We start from the raw sequence: 18,705 nt of genomic DNA, 5'->3' as shown, positions 1-18,705 counted from the left end.
GCGACATGAAACAAGTTTCAGAAATAATATCTTTCTTCTCTGTAAACAGAAGGCAACTTGTAAGTGACTCCTTGCGTATTATGTTGACCAGTGCTTTTTGTTCCTATATTACTTAATTTCGGAATTAGTCTTAGTAAAGTAACGTTATTTGAGATTACACAAATTTTAGACGTTCTCGTTCTCAATGGACTGTTTTTGATGCTGCGATTGCAAAGTTCAATTAGAAAGTACAGAGAATTTCTACATCAGTCGTCTTACTTGATAAGCACGAAGTGTTTTGATGTTCACCCATCATCTTCAGGTGGTAAATGGATCAAACTAATTGATAAAACTAAATTAGTTTTACTGTATTTACTTGGGCAACGAAAAGTGAGCGTTCGTGGGTACACGTACTTGTTGATATAATGAGCGCTCTTGAGTGAATGGCCGTGTATATTTCCTTAAATTTTTCCGAACCTCTACACCCGGACCAGAATAAAAAAATGATTGAATCTTATGAGCTTGTTGCGTATGTTAACCGTTATATAATAGAAGTTACTCAGAACAAGGTTGTGAATGCTACACATTTCAATAAATTTAAAACTTTTTTGTCAAAAATGAAACACATTTTTACAATCTTTGATACTTGTCAGTATCAAAACAGCTTAAAACAGTAGTTTTCGAGGCTTTTTTTCTCTTAACTTTCGAAGGGAGTACCGCTGGGTCCTCTTTTTGTTCTAGGCGACCGCCCCCACCCATGAAACTGCATTAATCCGCCCCTGGTCACAGCATATGAGTTTGACACCTCCATCGCCCAGTGGGTCTTTCGGCGTGGCTGCCCGGTTTCGGCTGCTGCCTCGTGCTCAAGATAACCAGACCAGTGTAGAGGGCCAGTGTAGGACTCAGGCGTGCTGCACCCAGGCGAGCTTCGTCGACAGAGCAGTGGGACGGGTAGCGCAAGCGACATCCTCTCTGCGTCTTGGCCACCGCTCGCGGCCAGCTAATGGCGGCGAACACCTTGACGCCGCGGAAATCCCTGTGTACCTCGGCTGCTAACGACTCTTCCACGCAGTTGCAGTCTACACGGTGCTAGTTACTGGCAGGTGCCTCGCTTCTCACTGCCAACTGGACTCATAATATTTTAGGTTAATAATATGGCATCAAATTAAAATCAAATAGTAATATTGTCCCTCTAAGAACATCGCAGACAGTCTTAAATTCTAGTTTTAACCCTACTACTTAAAAATGATTACAAAATTATCCGCTCAAGATAACTTTACATGACAGGCTTACAACAACAAAAAATTACTTACTATTCTTTACCAAAAGGATAATTCTATTTGAACTAAAACATTATGATAATGACGTGGCTAGAAAATTTACGATAATAATATCGCTAGAAAATTTATTATAATAATATAATATGGTGGGACTCGAACAAAAAAAAAACAGTTGACTTTTAAACCATAAAATCTTTCGCTTACTCTATAGAATGGTTTGGACAAGGTTAATAAGAAATGTCTTTACTACACATCCAGATAACTGCGTTACTCCTCTTTTTGTCTTAGACAACATTTCTCCACGACTTCTGATGTTCGCGGTAGCTGCTCATGATCGCAAAACCATGAATGAAACGAAGTTTCCCGTGAAACATTTACACTGAACGGCAAGGCCGATTCACAAAGAAAGCACGTATGTAAAATCAATACACACCTCGAGTGAAGAAGACTGTCATCATGCACTCATACATTATACATTTGACCATTTTTTTTCGAATCATCCCGCTCCTGACTGGTTTGATGTTGCCAGTCACGAATACCTCTCCTGTGCCAAACTCTTCATCTCAGAGTAGCACTTGCAACCTACGTCCCAAGTTATTTTCTGGATGTATTCCAGTCTGTCTTCCTCCACAGCTTTTACCCTCTAATGCTCTCTCTAGTACCATAGAAGTTATTCCCTGAAGTCTTAACAGGTGTCCTACCAGTCTGCTCCTTCTTCTTGTCTTGTTTTCCACATATTCCTTTCGTCTCAGAGTCTGCGCAGAACCTCTTCATTCCTTACCTTATTAGTCCAGCTAATTTTCAACGTTCGTCTGTAGTACCACTTCCCAAATGCTTCGATTCTCTTCTGTTCCCGTTTTCCCACAGTCCATGTTTCACTACCATACAATGCTGTACTCCAGACGTACATTATCAGAAATTTGTTCCTCCAATTAAGGCCTATGTTTGACACTAGTAGACGTCTCTTGCCAGGGATGGCCTTTTTGCCAGAGCTAATCTGCTTTGCTTTTGATGTCCACCTAGCTGTTCGAGATTCTGAAAAAAGTAGGGATAAGCTATAAGGAGAGACGGGTCATATACAATATGTACAACAACCAAGAGGGAATAATAAGAGTGGACGATCAAGAACGAAGTGCTCGTATTAAGAAGGGTGTAAGACAAGGCTGTAGCCTTTCGCCCCTACTCTTCAATCTGTACATCGAGGAAGCAATGATGGAAATAAAAGAAAGGTTCGGGAGTGGAATTAAAATACAAGGTGAAAGGATATCAATGATACGATTCGCTGATGACATTGCTATCCTGAGTGAAAGTGTAGAAGAATTAAATGATCTGCTGAACGGAATGAACAGTCTAGTGAGTACACAGTATGGTTTGAGAGTAAATCGGAGAAAGACGAAGGTAATGAGAAGTAGTAGAAATGAGAACAGTGAGAAACTTAACATCAGGATTGATGGTCACGAAGTCAATGAAGTTAAGGAATTCTGCTACCTAGGCAGTAAAATAACCAATGACGGACGGAGCAAGGAGGACATCAAAAGCAGACTCGCTATGGCAAAAAAGGCATTTCTGGCCAAGAGAAGTCTACTAATATCAAATACCAGCCTTAATTTGAGGAAGAAATTTCTGAGGATGTACGTCTGGAGTACAGCATTGTATGGTAGTGAAACATGGACTGTGGGAAAACCGGAACAGAAGAGAATCGAAGCATTTGAGATGTGGTGCTATAGACGAATGTTGAAAATTAGGTGGACGGATAAGGTAAGGAATGAGGAGGTTCTACGCAGAATCGGAGAGGAAAGGAATATGTGGAAAACACTGATAAGGAGAAGGGACCGGATGATAGGACATCTGCTAAGACATGAGGGAATGACTTCCATGGTACTAGAGGGAGCTGTAGAGGGCAAAAACTGTAGTGGAAGACAGAGATTGGAATACGTCAAGCAAATAATTGAGGACGTAGGTTGCAAGTGCTACTCTGAGATGAAGAGGTTAGCACAGGAAAGGAATTCGTGGCGGGCTGCATCAAACCAGTCAGTAGACTGATGACCAAAAAAAAAGGTAGCATAATTCCTTCACCTCATCTGCCTCGAGATCATCAAGCCTGATGACATTCTTGCGTAGAAAAAAGAATGAAAAAAACATTGAATTTCCACTGGGCACACAACAAAACAAAATCAACACAAAGGATCTGAGTGCCGCTGCGTCATTTTCACGTGACTTTCATCCGTCATCACCCAGACCATTCAATGAGTGGCTTCACGTTGCAGCGTCCTTGATCGCCATGACCGAAAAGTCTCCATCTCCATGGCGTTGGGATGTGGGATGCGCCACATCCTAGACTAGCAAACAATACCTTTAGTTGCACCAGGCGCTTCTGTTCGCAACACCAGCGAAGATTGCATCTCTTCTTCATTCGTCAGACGCGGGGCTCAACACACCAACACAATTGACGAGGACCTCCAGTTCGGGTCGTTATCTGGGCCGAGTATTAAACTTTAGGCACTTCATTACAGAGTCGTTACGCACAATGTACTCGTCAAGCACTACTTTTATGGGGGCTTTCTTTTATTTTCAATGTCGTAATTTCCCCGCACAGGTCAGTCCCCACATGGTGGGCATGCATAATGTTGTTCCTCAGAACAACCTCCACATTCATCACGGGAACCATTAGAAAATTAAATGAAAACTCACTTCCCTGGCATTTAAAATTAATACAAGCCAGCCTTTGGATATCAACACTCTTGCAATGAGTCGTATCCTTCAGCTTCGTACCTCCAAACGGAAAGATGGGCAAAGCTCATGCCTCCTCGCACTTCTGAAACGCCTCCTTACTAATAATGATCAAGGAACTCTGAGTATCCAGAACCCACAAATGGCACCTCCCTAATCAAGATCCTTACTACGGGACTAACAATGGGATCTCTCATGTTGACAGGCTCTCATAACAATTCTTTTCTTACATCTTCTCTTGCGACATACCATACACCGCACTCTCTTGCCACGGTTCTTTCCACCACGACGCATTCCGTGTCGGGGAACCGTCACTGTAGTGCCTGTTGTCAGTCTCCCGGTGGATTTCTATGGATGTCATTTCAACACCAGGTGGTCGACCAATATAACTATTGCTCCCACCGCACTCATCACGACGCAATCATGGTTCCCATAACTGTTCCTTTGCCAGTTCTGTTCCTCAGCACAGTCAAGCCTATCGTTCTGCTAGTTATCATACCGAACATTTCTGTTATTGTGGCTGGCTGGTGATGATGTTATCCTGGTCACACCGCCATGCGCCGTCTTGTCTCCTACACCGACTTCATCCGCTGCGCTGTTTTGCCCGCACTCACCTAGCTTTTGGATCAAAGTTTTAAATCCCTCGATATCATCTTTACATCTGCCCGCTAGAATAATGTGGCGGAAATGTAAAGGCAATTTCATAATGCAGATACTGGTGATTTCTGACAGTCCGTAGAAGAACGCCAGATCAAGAAAAAATATAAAATACCTCAGCTAGGCTGAAACATATATGAACTCAGTTACCATACTCACTACCGCAAACGAGCTCCCACGAGCAAACGCTCTCTCTCTCCAAAATCCCAGGAAACCATAGAAGAACATGCTAACCAAATCGGGTCCTTACACACAGCGAGAATTGTCAGAGAGAACGCATTCCTCACCCTGCCAATTTAAGCACAATAGCGCTTCGACCAAACGAAGCCTCCTGGCCTCTCTCTAAGCTTACACAAACATTGCCAAAACCGCCACAGTAGCAGATAAGAAGTTTACCCACCACCAGACACTATGAAAACCCAATATCCACATGCATTTACTCATTCCGTCTTTCTAAGAAGCTAGAAATGGAAAAGAAGGATAGCATACAACATTAAAGCATCATAATCAAGTGTGGGGAAGCTGGACGAATCGCAGATACTTAGCAGAGCGACATATATGCATGTAAAACAAATACAAAACAAACATAAATTCAGAAAATGTATGAATTTGTGACTGAAAATGATACACTCAACTGCTGACGTTTTCTCGCTGCCTGATCTATTAAATGCACCGAAAGTATGAGGTGCTGAAGACATGGAAAATGAAGTTAAATTGCTCATGTAGAGACCTTTCAAAAGGAAACCTGACAGTCAATGTTACAAGCCTATTCGTACAAATAAAACACACAATATAATTCAGTTTTTAAAATCATAACATTTTAACACAAAGAATACAGCGAAAACTTAGACTTCAACTCAATTTTTTTTTCAGTTGCAGAGCATCCTATAACAACTCATCCACTTACCACACCTGTTCCCCTCCTTGCAGCACAATCAAATCCGATTCATTAACCGCGAAACCCAATCAAATGTTCAAATTTGTGTGATTTCCTAAGGGGCCAAACTGCTGAGGTCATCGGTCCCAAGACTTACACACTACTTAAACTAACTTATCCGAAGGACAACACACACACACACCCGTGCCCGAGGGAGGACTCGAACTTCCGGCGGGAGGGGCCACGCAGTCCGTGACATGGCGCCTCTAACCGAGCGGCTACTCCGCGCGGCGAAACGCAGTCCTGGGACCCAGTATCCCATCCCTAATCACCAATACATGTTGCGCCGCTACATCCATATCACACTTATATGCACCTTCGTGTCTTATCCATCCTCATCCTCCAGAACTTCAATAAATCACCACCACTTCAAATGGTTCAAATGGCTCTGTTCACTATGGGATTTAACATCTGAGGTCATCAGTCCCCTAGAACTTAGAGCTACTTAAACCTAACTAACCTAAGGACATCACACACATCCATGCCCGAGGCAGGATTCGAACCTGCGACCGCAGCGGTCGCGCGGTTCCAGAATCATCACGACTTAACGACGAAAATCATTTCACCCCTCTTTCCAGTCCTGGCTGCAATGCCCCAGCTCATGCCATCTTTCATCCTTTCCTCCCTCCCTCTTCGTCCCGATCAATGAGTTTTAGTAGCTGCCTGCGGTTCCTAAGGCCCCATAGCCGTACTCATCATTCCACCTCCATCGTGAACATGGCCATTTCATGTATCACCAGCTCTATCATTATACAGCTTGAGCGTTATTATTAGTGATAATATTTCAACAGTAATAAAAGATCGTCTAAAAAGTTTTAAAAACCGTAGTTACCAACTATATATATATATATATATATATATATATATATATATATATATATATATACTCCTGGAAATTGAAATAAGAACACCGTGAATTCATTGTCCCAGGAAGGGGAAACTTTATTGACACATTCCTGGGGTCAGATACATCACATGATCACACTGACAGAACCACAGGCACATAGACACAGGCAACAGAGCATGCACAATGTCGGCACTAGTACAGTGTATATCCACCTTTCGCAGCAATGCAGGCTGCTATTCTCCAATGGAGACGATCGTAGAGATGCTGGATGTAGTCCTGTGGAACGGCTTGCCATGCCATTTCCACCTGGCGCCTCAGTTGGACCAGCGTTCGTGCTGGACGTGCAGACCGCGTGAGACGACGCTTCATCCAGTCCCAAACATGCTCAATGGGGGACAGATCCGGAGATCTTGCTGGCCAGGGTAGTTGACGTACACCTTCTAGAGCACGTTGGGTGGCACGGGATACATGCGGACGTGCGTTGTCCTGTTGGAACAGCAAGTTCCCTTGTCGGTCTAGGAATGGTAGAACGATGGGTTCGATGACGGTTTGGATGTACCGTGCACTATTCAGTGTCCCCTCGACGATCACCAGTGGTGTACGGCCAGTGTAGGAGATCGCTCCCCACACCATGATGCCGGGTGTTGGCCCTGTGTGCCTCGGTCGTATGCAGTCCTGATTGTGGCGCTCACCTGCACGGCGCCAAACACGCATACGACCATCATTGGCACCAAGGCAGAAGCGACTCTCATCGCTGAAGACGACACGTCTCCATTCGTCCCTCCATTCACGCCTGTCGCGACACCACTGGAGGCGGGCTGCACGATGTTGGGGCGTGAGCGGAAGACGGCCTAACGGTGTGCGGGACCGTAGCCCAGCTTCATGGAAACGGTTGCGAATGGTCCTCGCCGATACCCCAGGAGCAACAGTGTCGCTAATTTGCTGGGAAGTGGCGGTGCGGTCCCCTACGGCACTGCGTAGGATCCTACGGTCTTGGCGTGCATCCGTGCGTCGCTGCGGTCCGGTCCCAGGTCGACGGGCACGTGCACCTTCCGCCGACCACTGGCGACAACATCGACGTACTGTGGAGACCTCACGCCCCACGTGTTGAGCAATTCGGCGGTACGTCCACCCGGCCTCCCGCATGCCCACTATACGCCCTCGCTCAAAGTCCGTCAACTGCACATACGGTTCACGTCCACGCTGTCGCGGCATGCTACCAGTGTTAAAGACTGCAGTGGAGCTCCGTATGCCACGGCAAACTGGCTGACACTGACGGCGGCGGTGCACAAATGCTGCGCAGCTAGCGCCATTCGACGGCCAACACCGCGGTTCCTGGTGTGTCCGCTGTGCCGTGCGTGTGATCATTGCTTGTACAGCCCTCTCGCAGTGTCCGGAGCAAGTATGGTGGGTCTGACACACCGGTGTCAATGTGTTCTTTTTTCCATTTCCAGGAGTATATATATATATATATATATATATATATATATATATATATATATATATATATATATATTAAAAAATCCGTTATATCCATCGGTTTTTTATATATCTTAAAACTGCTATTAAACATGTAAAACTTTTGCTTGAAAGGTTGACGTGGTGGTCTAGCGGATAGAGTGCTAGACTCCCGCACTAGAGGTTCCATGATCAATCCCAATTAAGGACCGAGATTTTTCGTTGATTCTGTCCTTCCAGACGGACCCAGGCCCACTCTGCCTGCTATCTAATTGAGTGCCGGAGATCTCCCCGGAGGGAAAGCGGCCGGACCCACAGCATTACTTCTCACCACAGAAAAAGCAGTGACCGACAGCCTTCACTAAACGATTGAGAGCAGCGGCGATTGCGTAGAACTGTCAGTGCTAACAGACAATTAATACAGCGTGAAATAACCGCAGAAATCAATGTAGGACGTACGACGAATGCATCAGTTAGGACAGTGTGGCGAAATCTGGCGTTAATGGGCTATGGCAGCAGACGACAGACGCGACTGCCTTTGGTAACAGCAAGACATCGCCCGCGCAGCTCCTCCTAGGCTTGTGAGCGTATCGGTTGGACCCTAGACGATTGGAAAACATTGGGGTGGTCAGATGAGTCCCGATGTACGAGCTGATGGTAGAGTTCGAGTGCTGCGCGGGCCCCACGAAGCCATGAACCCAAGTTGTCACAACAAGGCACCGTGCAAGCTATTAGTGGCTTCGTAATGGTGTGGGTTGTGTTTACATGAAATGGACTGGATTCTCTAGTCCAACTTATCCGATCATTGACTGGAAATCGCTATGTTCGGCTACTTGGAGACCATTTGCAGACGTTCATGGATTTCATGTTTTCAGACAACAATGGAATTTTTATGGATGGCAGTGAGCCATGTCGCCGTGCCACGATCGTTCACGACAGGTTTGAAGAACATTCTGGACAATTCGAGCGAATGGTTTGGCTTTCCAGACCGTCCAACATGAATCCCATCGGACATTTATGGGACATGATCGAGACGTGAGTTCGTGCACAAAATCCTGCACTGGCAACACTTTCGCAATTATAGATGGCTATAGAGGCATCATGGCTTGTCTCTGCAGGAGACGTCCAACGACTTGTTCAGTCCGTGGAACATAGAGTTGTTGCACTACGGCAGGCAAAAGGAGGACCGACACGATGTTAGGAGGTGTCCCATGATTTTTGTCACCTCACTGTAATAACGCCAGTTTGTTTCGCAATGCAGTCTGCTACAAAAAGTTGTTTTATTTTGTAGTATATAATAGAGCTACCGTAAATGGGGCAACTTGACCCTAAAGAGAGAATACAAATGAATTATACGCAGGGATTTGAAAGTACTCTCTATCATCCTTGACCGACAGAGTGGCTATACCAATTACCGTTACTTGCAGAGTGAAGGGAACAATAATGAAAACGACAAGTACAGGTCTTAGAAAGTCTGGTCAAGAAGAAAGACAAATGTTGGAGGGAAAAATCAGAATGTTCGATTCTTTGGTGGACGCTCCGAAACTACTCCTGTCTCCACTTCACATAAAACTAGGCGTTATGAAACAATCAATTAAAGCCGTGCAGAAAGACGGTGACACTCCAAAGTATGTGGTAAGTACCTTTCCGTGACTATCAGAAGCTAAGCTGAAAGAACGACCCTCCGTCGGTGTTGGCATTCAGAAACTAATGACAGACGAAATATCTGAAGATAGAACGAAGTAAATTGAAATATCAGCTTGAATATCCTTTAAAGAAGTTGCCAATAACTTTCTTGGCAATTGCACAGACTGTAATTAAGAGAAATAGTAAGAGACCTGTTGGATAACTTCAAAGTTTTGGGTCCCTCGACGATTTTGAAGCTGCACTTCGTGGACTCCCGCATCAGGTATTTTCCAGAAAATCTAAGTGCTATGAGTGAGAAGGAGACATTAAAGAAATGGAATTGATTACCAGGGTCGATGGGATGTCAGTGTGATAGCTGACTATTGCTGGATTATACTCAGGGATTGTCCCCAGGCAGTGCACAAAAGAAGTAGTTCGAAACGGAACTTAAGGGAAGAGATTTTTGCCGTTGTATTAGTACTGAAGAACATTATACTTCATTGTAGTGTTAGGTGTATCTTATTTTAGCACGATTTTTGAACAATTTTGTATTTTGAAAGTATGCATTTTGTACGAATTTTCTGTATGTTCATCAACATTTTATGGAATAGTCTTACATGGTAGATGGAAACGTTCAGCATATCAGAAACAATGAGATCAACTAAAAATGCAAGTAACAGGAAAACGTGGTGTCGAAACCACAAAACCTGGACTGGGGAGAACTATTGGTCTCTGTTTGGTCGGATCCTTCTTGTTTCACGCTATTTATAATGTCTGGCCGGATTTATGTTATAAGAGCGAAACATGGAGGGTGTTCGGTGATGATTCGGGCAGACATAGTCCATGGACCCCATGGTTGCTCTGTGAGATCGCATTACTGCCAAGGACTATGCTACCCTTTTAGCTGATCAGGTCCGTCTCATGGCACAATGTTTCTCCCAATGGTGAAGATGTGTTCCAAGACAACAAGACCCCTGTTCCCACATCTCGGCTCCCCCAGGACTGGTTTTGCGAGCACAGGGATGAACTGTCGCATCTCCCCTGCCCACCATAGGTAACAGATCACAATATTACCGATTGCTATCCATTTCCGTCATCGTTACGTGACCTTGCACCATTTTGCAGGAACAGTGGTGTAAGATTGTCTTGGAAACCACAGAGGACATGTATCTATCCATTCCGAGACGATCTGAAACTGCTTTGAATGCTAACGGTTTCTCTGCAGCGTATTAGGCATGGTAATGTGTGGTGTTTTTGGTGTTTCCATATCTTTGTCCACCCACTGTATAAATTTGTAGGCCTATATCATTCACTATTGTTATTAATAATAAGCTGACGTTTGAGAATGGTGTAAACAAGTGTAATACTAACGGTTCGTTCTCAGTGCAAAATGTAAAGAAACAGCGTTATCCGGAAGTCGCTTAAGGTGCGGTTCACACTGAGATAATATCATATACGGTACGATTCGTTGTAATAAAGTTTGCGCGACGCTATGCTTATCGGTGGGACACTCGCGTTCCCACTGGAGCGATACGATGTACGATGCGATACACGATGCGACATGTGTTACGACAAACAACGTGACAGACCGAATCACGTTTCTGTTTCACTCGCAATAATGAGCTTTTCTGAAGAGGACGTCATCGTGGCTTACCAATATTTAAAGCTCAAAAAGCTGAAAAAAGGACGTACTGTGTGTACACATTCAACGGTATTAGTATCGAACATAGTTACGCTATGGTTTCGCGTGAGCTCTTTCAACATGAACGCAAATTCCACGAATTCTGCAGAATGAGTTGTCAGTTTCCAGTTTTTTGAGCGGTCAATATTAGCTACCACGACAAAACAGGACACAAATTTTCGACCTGCTATTTCTCCTGCCGAGAAGCTACTCATTACAACAAGGCAACCTGGTGAAAGAGTGTGAATTACGTTGAAAATTCCACCAAGAGAACTCTATTTTCAGTAAGATCACACAGTGTGATACTTTGTTCAGGTGAAGTACATCTATAAATAACAAATATCTTGTGAAAAGCTGCAACTGTTCAGTGCGTGACGGTAGAAAATGATTCAGATTCACACGTATTTACAAGGAACGTTGCCGGATCTGAAGGCAGATGAGTCGTCATCGATGTTGTAGGTTGAGATGGTAAGTTCTGTGCAGGAGTAGACAATGTTGGACTAGAAATGGAAGAAGCCTATGATGATGACAAATCCCACAGAAGAGTGCTTTCCTCAACAAGTTGGACGAAAGATGTCATGCTCCAATAGTTCTCTTGTGTGAACGACACGTTGACTATACGCAGATCAAAAATAAATTCACAGGTCGAGACGCCAACACGAGGCAGTTCCGCATTGCGTGGCGCGTCGTAGCTTTTCGAGGCCAATGCATCACATATTTACTCGAGACTGGACAGAGGTACGACTTTCCTTCCAGAATTAAAGACAATTTAGGTATGTTAGGTAAGTTTCTTCGTATCAAAGAAATGCACCAAACGTAAAATGAACAGCGACTATATTTTTCACTGCTGACTTTCCAAAATATGCGCTGTGCTGTGCTTTACACTGATATGACAAACATCATGCATATGCACATATACAGATGGCGTTAGTATCGCGTACACAAGGTATAAAAGGGCAGTACACTGGCGGAGCTGTTCCTCCAGAATGTCCACCCATTCCAGCGCCCCCACACCCTCCAGTAGATATCCCTCGCCGCCCGATCCGTCTTCCACCTCAACACATATGCCACCTACTCCCATAATCAGACCCACTTCACCTTCTCCCGTCTCGACACCCTCGTCTAAATCCTTGTCATGGCGCGACAGCACCGTATCTTGTTTAATAATATCCGTTCCCTTCCCGCCATCAAGAACCTCCTCCTGCACGCCCTCGCAACCCACCGCGTGGAAGCTTTCCTCCTCAATGAAACCTTTCTTCAGCCCCAGCACACCGTACACACCTCGCCCTACCTCCTTCACCGCTCCGATAGTCCCCTCCCGATAGCGCGTGGCGGAGTAGCCGTTGGCCACTACCGCCAGATCCCTGTTCGGCTCCAACCTCTCCTTCCCGACCCCACAGAACACCTGATCCTTAGTCTCTTCTTCCCTGGCCTTACTGTCACCTGCGCCACCATCTATGTCCGTTCTAACGCCCCTATTCCTTTTGACTTCCTCTCCCACATTGACCATACCGTCTCCTCCTACATGATCGCCGCCGACCTCAACATCCATAGTCGTTCCGCCGCCCAGTTACGGCGGTGGCATTGGTTCCTCTCCTCCCTCCAAGGCGACCTCGTTCCCATTCCCCAGCACACCCGCCCTGAATCCAATTCCACTCCCAGTGTCATCCTCTTCTCCCCTAACCTCCTTCGCCGCATAGCGGTGGATGTCCTGGACCCTATTGGTAGCGACCATCTCCCTGTCCTCCTCACTGTTTCAGACGGTCGTCGCCACCGTCCCGATCCTCGTAACAACCCTCCCCCAAAGTACGTCCATGATTATTCCTGTGTCGACTGGAATGTCTACCGGGATACCCTCTCTACCAAGGTCGGTAGCCACCCCCTCACCTACCATCACCCTGATGATGTCACCCATGCTGCCTCCTTTCTCCAGCAGACCTTGTCCGTCGCCATCCACCCATACCGTCCTACTTTACCCCGACAGGCCATCATCCCTCTCCATGAATCCCGCCGTCTGTACCGTGCCTTCCTTCACACGCACGACCCCAACACACTACGACGCCACCGGCAACTACAACGACACATCAGAAACTTGCTCGCGGCTAAGAAACGCCGGGACTGGCGACAGACATGCACCCATCTTAATGCTACACTTCCTATCAACTCGTTCAAGTACTGGTCCGCCTTCCGCCGCCCTACCGGATCTAACCCCCCCCCCTACTACCCTCTCCTTCATGGTAACCAATCCTTCCCTGACAACCTTAGTAAGGCCAATCACTTTGCCTCCTACCTCTCCGATGTCTTTACCATCCCAGACGATCCCCAGTTCGATTACTCCCTCTTCCCGGATATCCGCGATCGAACTGACACCTCTGTCCCTCCCCTCGCTCCTGGTTTCCAGTACTTGGACAACATTGCACACAATGAACTCAATGGCCCCATCACTTCTCAGGATATCATAGCTACACTCCGCATGAAACGCAACACCGCTCCCGGTCACGATCGTGTCACATATCGCCACCTTCGCGAAGCTCCTGTCTTCTTCCTCTCCACACTGGCCAGGCTCTATAATGTGGTCCTGTCCACTGGCAACTACCCCGACCTGTGGAAAAAATCCCGTATCCTGATGTTCCTTAAACCCGAAAACCGCCATCCACTGTCCCCTCCTACCATCCCATCAGCCTTACCTCAGTCTTCAGCAAGGTCCTGGAATCCATCCTTACCCAACGCATCCACCAGCATCTCCACCAGCACTGCCTCCTTCCCGATACCCAGTGTGGCTTTCGGCCATCCTTCTCTACATCTACATCCATACTCCGCAAGCCACCTGACGGTGTGTGGCGGAGGGTACCCTGAGTACCTCTATCGGTTCTCCCTTCTGTTCCAGTCTCGTATTGTTCGTGGAAAGAAGGATTGTCGGTATGCGTCTGTGTGGGCTCTAATCTCTCTGATTTTATCCTCATGGTCTCTTCGTGAGATATACGTAGGAGGGAGCAATATACTGCTTGACTCTTCGGTGAAGGTATGTTCTCGAAACTTTATCAAAAGCCCGTACCGAGCTACTGAGCGTCTCTCCTGCAGAGTGTGAAACACGTATGGTCTGTAGCAGCGATGGCGAGGCATGACAGAATCTCTGACCAGAGAGTTATTTATCGTGCCTAGTCTGCGCTTGACCGCGCGAGAGTTCAGTTCAGTTGCGAGAAAGTTGTTGTACGTAGCGAGTCGCGAGAGCATGTAGTTCGTTCGTGCTAATAGTGCGAGAGAGACAGTCGCAGTTGTGTGTGAGGAGTCGGCGGGCGTCGACATGGGTCTCTGGTCAAGATTCAGGATGAGGTATATTTTTTAAATAAGGTAATGAAGCAGCATTGCGCACATTTGATAATGTAATGTAAATTAACTGTAACTAATTTGTTCAAGAATTGCCCCAATAATAATTTTGTTCTCAAACCAATCTTTTAAGAAAATAATCATTACAATTGAAACAATATTTCCTTTGCTTTTCCTCCCAGAATCAATTTAGCAGGTTGATCTTAACGTTAATTTTGTGGAGACTTAACATTTTTTGCACATTTTTATTATCATTGAATTTTATTACTGTGGGAAGCTAACACTTGGCTCTATTTGCATTTACATCCAATTCATATCTTTTAATAATAATTACGGGGAGGTTACTCATGGCACCCAATTTATATTTAATAAATAAAATTTCATTTATTTTTTGTGGGGAGGTTACAAGTGTTCCACTGGAGTTTATCTGTCATCTCCGTAACGCTTTCGCGATTGCTAAATGATCCTGTAACGAAGCGCGCTGCTCTCCGTTGGATCTTCTCTATCTCTTTTATCATCCCTATCTGGTACGGATCCCACACTGCTGGGCAGTATTCAAGCAGTGGGTGAACAAGCGTACTGTAACCTACTTCCTTTGTTTTCGGATTGCATTTCCTTAGGATTCTTCCAATGAATCTCAGTCTGGCATCTGCTTTACCGACGATCAACTTTATATGATCATTCCATTTTAAATCACTCCTAATGCGTACTCCCAGATAATTTATGGAATTAACTGCTTCCAGTTGCTGACCTGCTATTTTGTAGCTAAATGATAACGGATCTTTCTTTCTATGTATTCGCAGCACATTACACTTGTCTACATTGAGATTCACTTGCCATTCCCTGCACCATGCGTCAATTTGCTGCAGATCCTCCTGCATTTCAGTACAATTTTCTATTGTTACAACCTCTCGATACACCACAGCATCATCTGCAAAAAGCCTCAGTGAACTTCCGATGTCATCCACAAGGTCATTTATGTATATTGTGAATAGCAACGGTCCTATGACACTCCCCTGCGGCACACCTGAAATCACTCTTACTTCGGAAGACTTCTCTCCATTGAGAATGACATGCTGCGTTCTGTTATCTAGGAACTCTTCAATCCAATCACACAATTGGTCTGATAGTCCATATGCTCTTACTTTGTTCATTAAGCGACTGTGGGGAACTGTATCGAACGCCTTGCGGAAGTCAAGAAACACGGCATCCACCTGTGAACCCGTGTCTATGGCCCTCTGAGTCTCGTGGACGCATAGCGCGAGCTGGGTTTCACACGACCGTCTTTTCCGAAACCCATGCTGATTCCTACATAGTAGATTTCTAGTCTCCAGAAAAGCCATTATACTCGAACATAATACGTGTTCCAAAATTCTGCAACTGATCGACGTTAGAGATATAGGTCTATAGTTCTGCTCATCTGTTCGACGTCCCTTCTTGAAAACGGGGATGACCTGTGCCCTTTTCCAATGCTTTGGAACGCTACGCTCTTCTAGAGACCTACGGTACACCGCTGCAAGAAGGGGGGCAAGTTCCTTCGCGTACTCTGTGTAAAATCGAACTGGTGTCCCATCAGGTCCAGCGGCCTTTCCTCTTTTGAGCGATTTTAATTGTTTCTCTATCCCTCTGTCGTCTATTTCGATATCTACCATTTTGTCATCTGTGCGACAATCTAGAGAAGGAACTACAGTGCAGTCTTCCTCTGTGAAACAGCTTTGGAAAAAGACATTTAGTATTTCGGCCTTTAGTCTGGCATCCTCTGTTTCAGTACCATTTTGGTCACAGAGTGTCTGGACATTTTGTTTTGATCCACCTACCGCTTTGACATAAGACCAAATTTTCTTAGGATTTTCTGCCAAGTCAGTATATAGAACTTTACTTTCGAATTCATTGAACGCCTCTCGCATAGCCCTCCTCACACTACCTTTCGCTTCGCGTAATTTTTGTTTGTCTGCAAGGCTTAGGCTATGTTTATGTTTGCTGTGAAGTTCCCTTTGCTTCCGCAGCAGTTTTCTAACTCGGTTGTTGTACCACGGTGGCTCTTTTCCATCTCTTACGATCTTGCTTGGCACATACTCATCTAACACATATTGTACGATGGTTTTGAACTTTGTCCACTGATCCTCAACACTATCTGTACTTGAGACAAAACTTTTGTGTTGAGCCGTCAGGTACTCTGTAATCTGCTTTTTGCCACTTTTGCTAAACAGAAAAATCTTCCTACCTTTTTTAATATTTCTATTTACGGCTGAAATCATCGATGCAGTAACCGCTTTATGATCACTGATTCCCTGTTCTGCGTTAACTGTTTCAAATAGTTCGGGTCTGTTTGTCACCAGAAGGTCTAATATATTATCGCCACGAGTCGGTTCTCTGTTTAACTGCTCAAGGTAGTTTTCAGATAAAGCACTTAAAAAAAATTCACTGGATTCTTTGTCCCTGCCACCCGTTATGAACGTTTGAGTCTCCCAGTCTATATCCACCTGCTCTCTACCGATGACCTTCTCCTTCACCTCACTCATCTCCTATCCGAACAGCTCAACTCCCGTCACTCCACTATTTTCCTCTCCCTCCACCTTGAACGTGCCTATGACCGTGTGTGGCATTCCAGTCTCCTCTTCAAGCTCCAAACCTTCGCCCTTCCTATCAACTACGTCCGTCTGATCGGGTCCTTTCTTTCCCAACGTCCTACCTACGTCACCATCCATAACAGGGATTCCTACACCTTTTTCCCCTCTGCTGGTGTGCCCCAAGGTTCCAACCTCTCTCCTCTTCTATATCTTTTGTATACGGTGGACATGCCGCCACTTTCACCACCCGTCCACCTTCTCCAGTACGCCGATGACACCGTCTTCCTTGCCCTTGCCCCCACCCTGCAACACTCCCAACGCCTTCTCCAATCCCATCTTGACCGGTTCATCACTTGGTGAAGACCCGGGCGATCATTGTAGGCAACACCACACCTTCCTTCCGTCTCCTCGACTTCTATGTCACCATTTATGGCCATCCTATCGCCCTCACACCCACCCTTAAGTACCTTGGCGTCACCCTTGACCGTCGCCTCTCCTGAACCCCCTCTCTGGACAATCCAAGCCAAGGCACGCTCCCGACTCCGTCTCCTCAAGCTCCTCTCTGGCCGCACATGGGGTCTGCACCTCTCCACCATCCCCCACACATATAAGTCCCTCATCCACCCTATCCTCTGCTATGCCCACCCTGCCTGGATCTCCACCCCTTCTACCTTTTACAAATCCCTTCAAATCCTAGAACGCCATGCTCTCTGCTTCGCCTATCGCATCCGTCTGCCCTCCCCCATGCCGATTCTGTATGACCTTATTCCGTTCCCACACCTCCTCCTTTCCCTCGAACCAATACGGATCCTCTGCACCTCCCATAAACTTGATTCCTCTCACCCACTTGTCTCTCCCATCCTCTCCCACCCTCATCCACTGCCGCGCCTGTATTCCCAAGTCCCACCTGCTCTCCATCTCTCCACTCTCCATACCCTCTCCCAAGGTGGCTTCCACCAGCTCCCCCTCCCTGATGATGCCCTCATCCCCTCCATCTACCCCTCCTATCAACTTTGATCCTCCTCTTCCACTTCCTGTGTTTTTTCCTTAGGGCACCCTCTCTCCCCTCTCTCCCTCCTCTCTTCCTCCCCCTGTGTCGGATTGTAGCCTATCGCGATTGCGGTTAATCGTTTCGCGACATTGCTGCTCGCGTCGGTCGAGATCCAATGACTGTTAGTAGAATAAGGGATCGGTGGGTTCAGGAGGGTAATACGGAACGCCGTGCTGGATCCCAACGGCCTCGTATCACTAGCAGTCGAGATGACAGGCATCTTATCTGCGTGGCTGTAACGGATCGTGCAGCCACGTCTCAATCCCTGAGTCAACAGATGGGGACGTTTGCAAGACAACAACTACCTGCACGAACAGTTCGACGACGTTTGCAGCAGCATGGACTATCAGCTCGGAGACCATGGCTGCGGTTACCCTTGACGCTGCATCACAGACAGGTGCGCCTACGATGGTGTACTCAGCGACGAACCTGGGTGCACGAATGGCAAAACGTCATTTTTTCCGATGAATCGAGGTTCTGTTTACAGCATCATGATGGTCGCATCCGTGTTTGGTGACATCGCGGTGAACGCACACTAGAAGCGTGTATTCGTCATCGCCAT

This window comes from Schistocerca serialis, chromosome 7, assembly GCF_023864345.2.
Source record: "Schistocerca serialis cubense isolate TAMUIC-IGC-003099 chromosome 7, iqSchSeri2.2, whole genome shotgun sequence".
NCBI lineage: Eukaryota > Metazoa > Arthropoda > Insecta > Orthoptera > Acrididae > Schistocerca > Schistocerca serialis.
Note: the sequence above shows the minus strand (reverse complement) of the source record.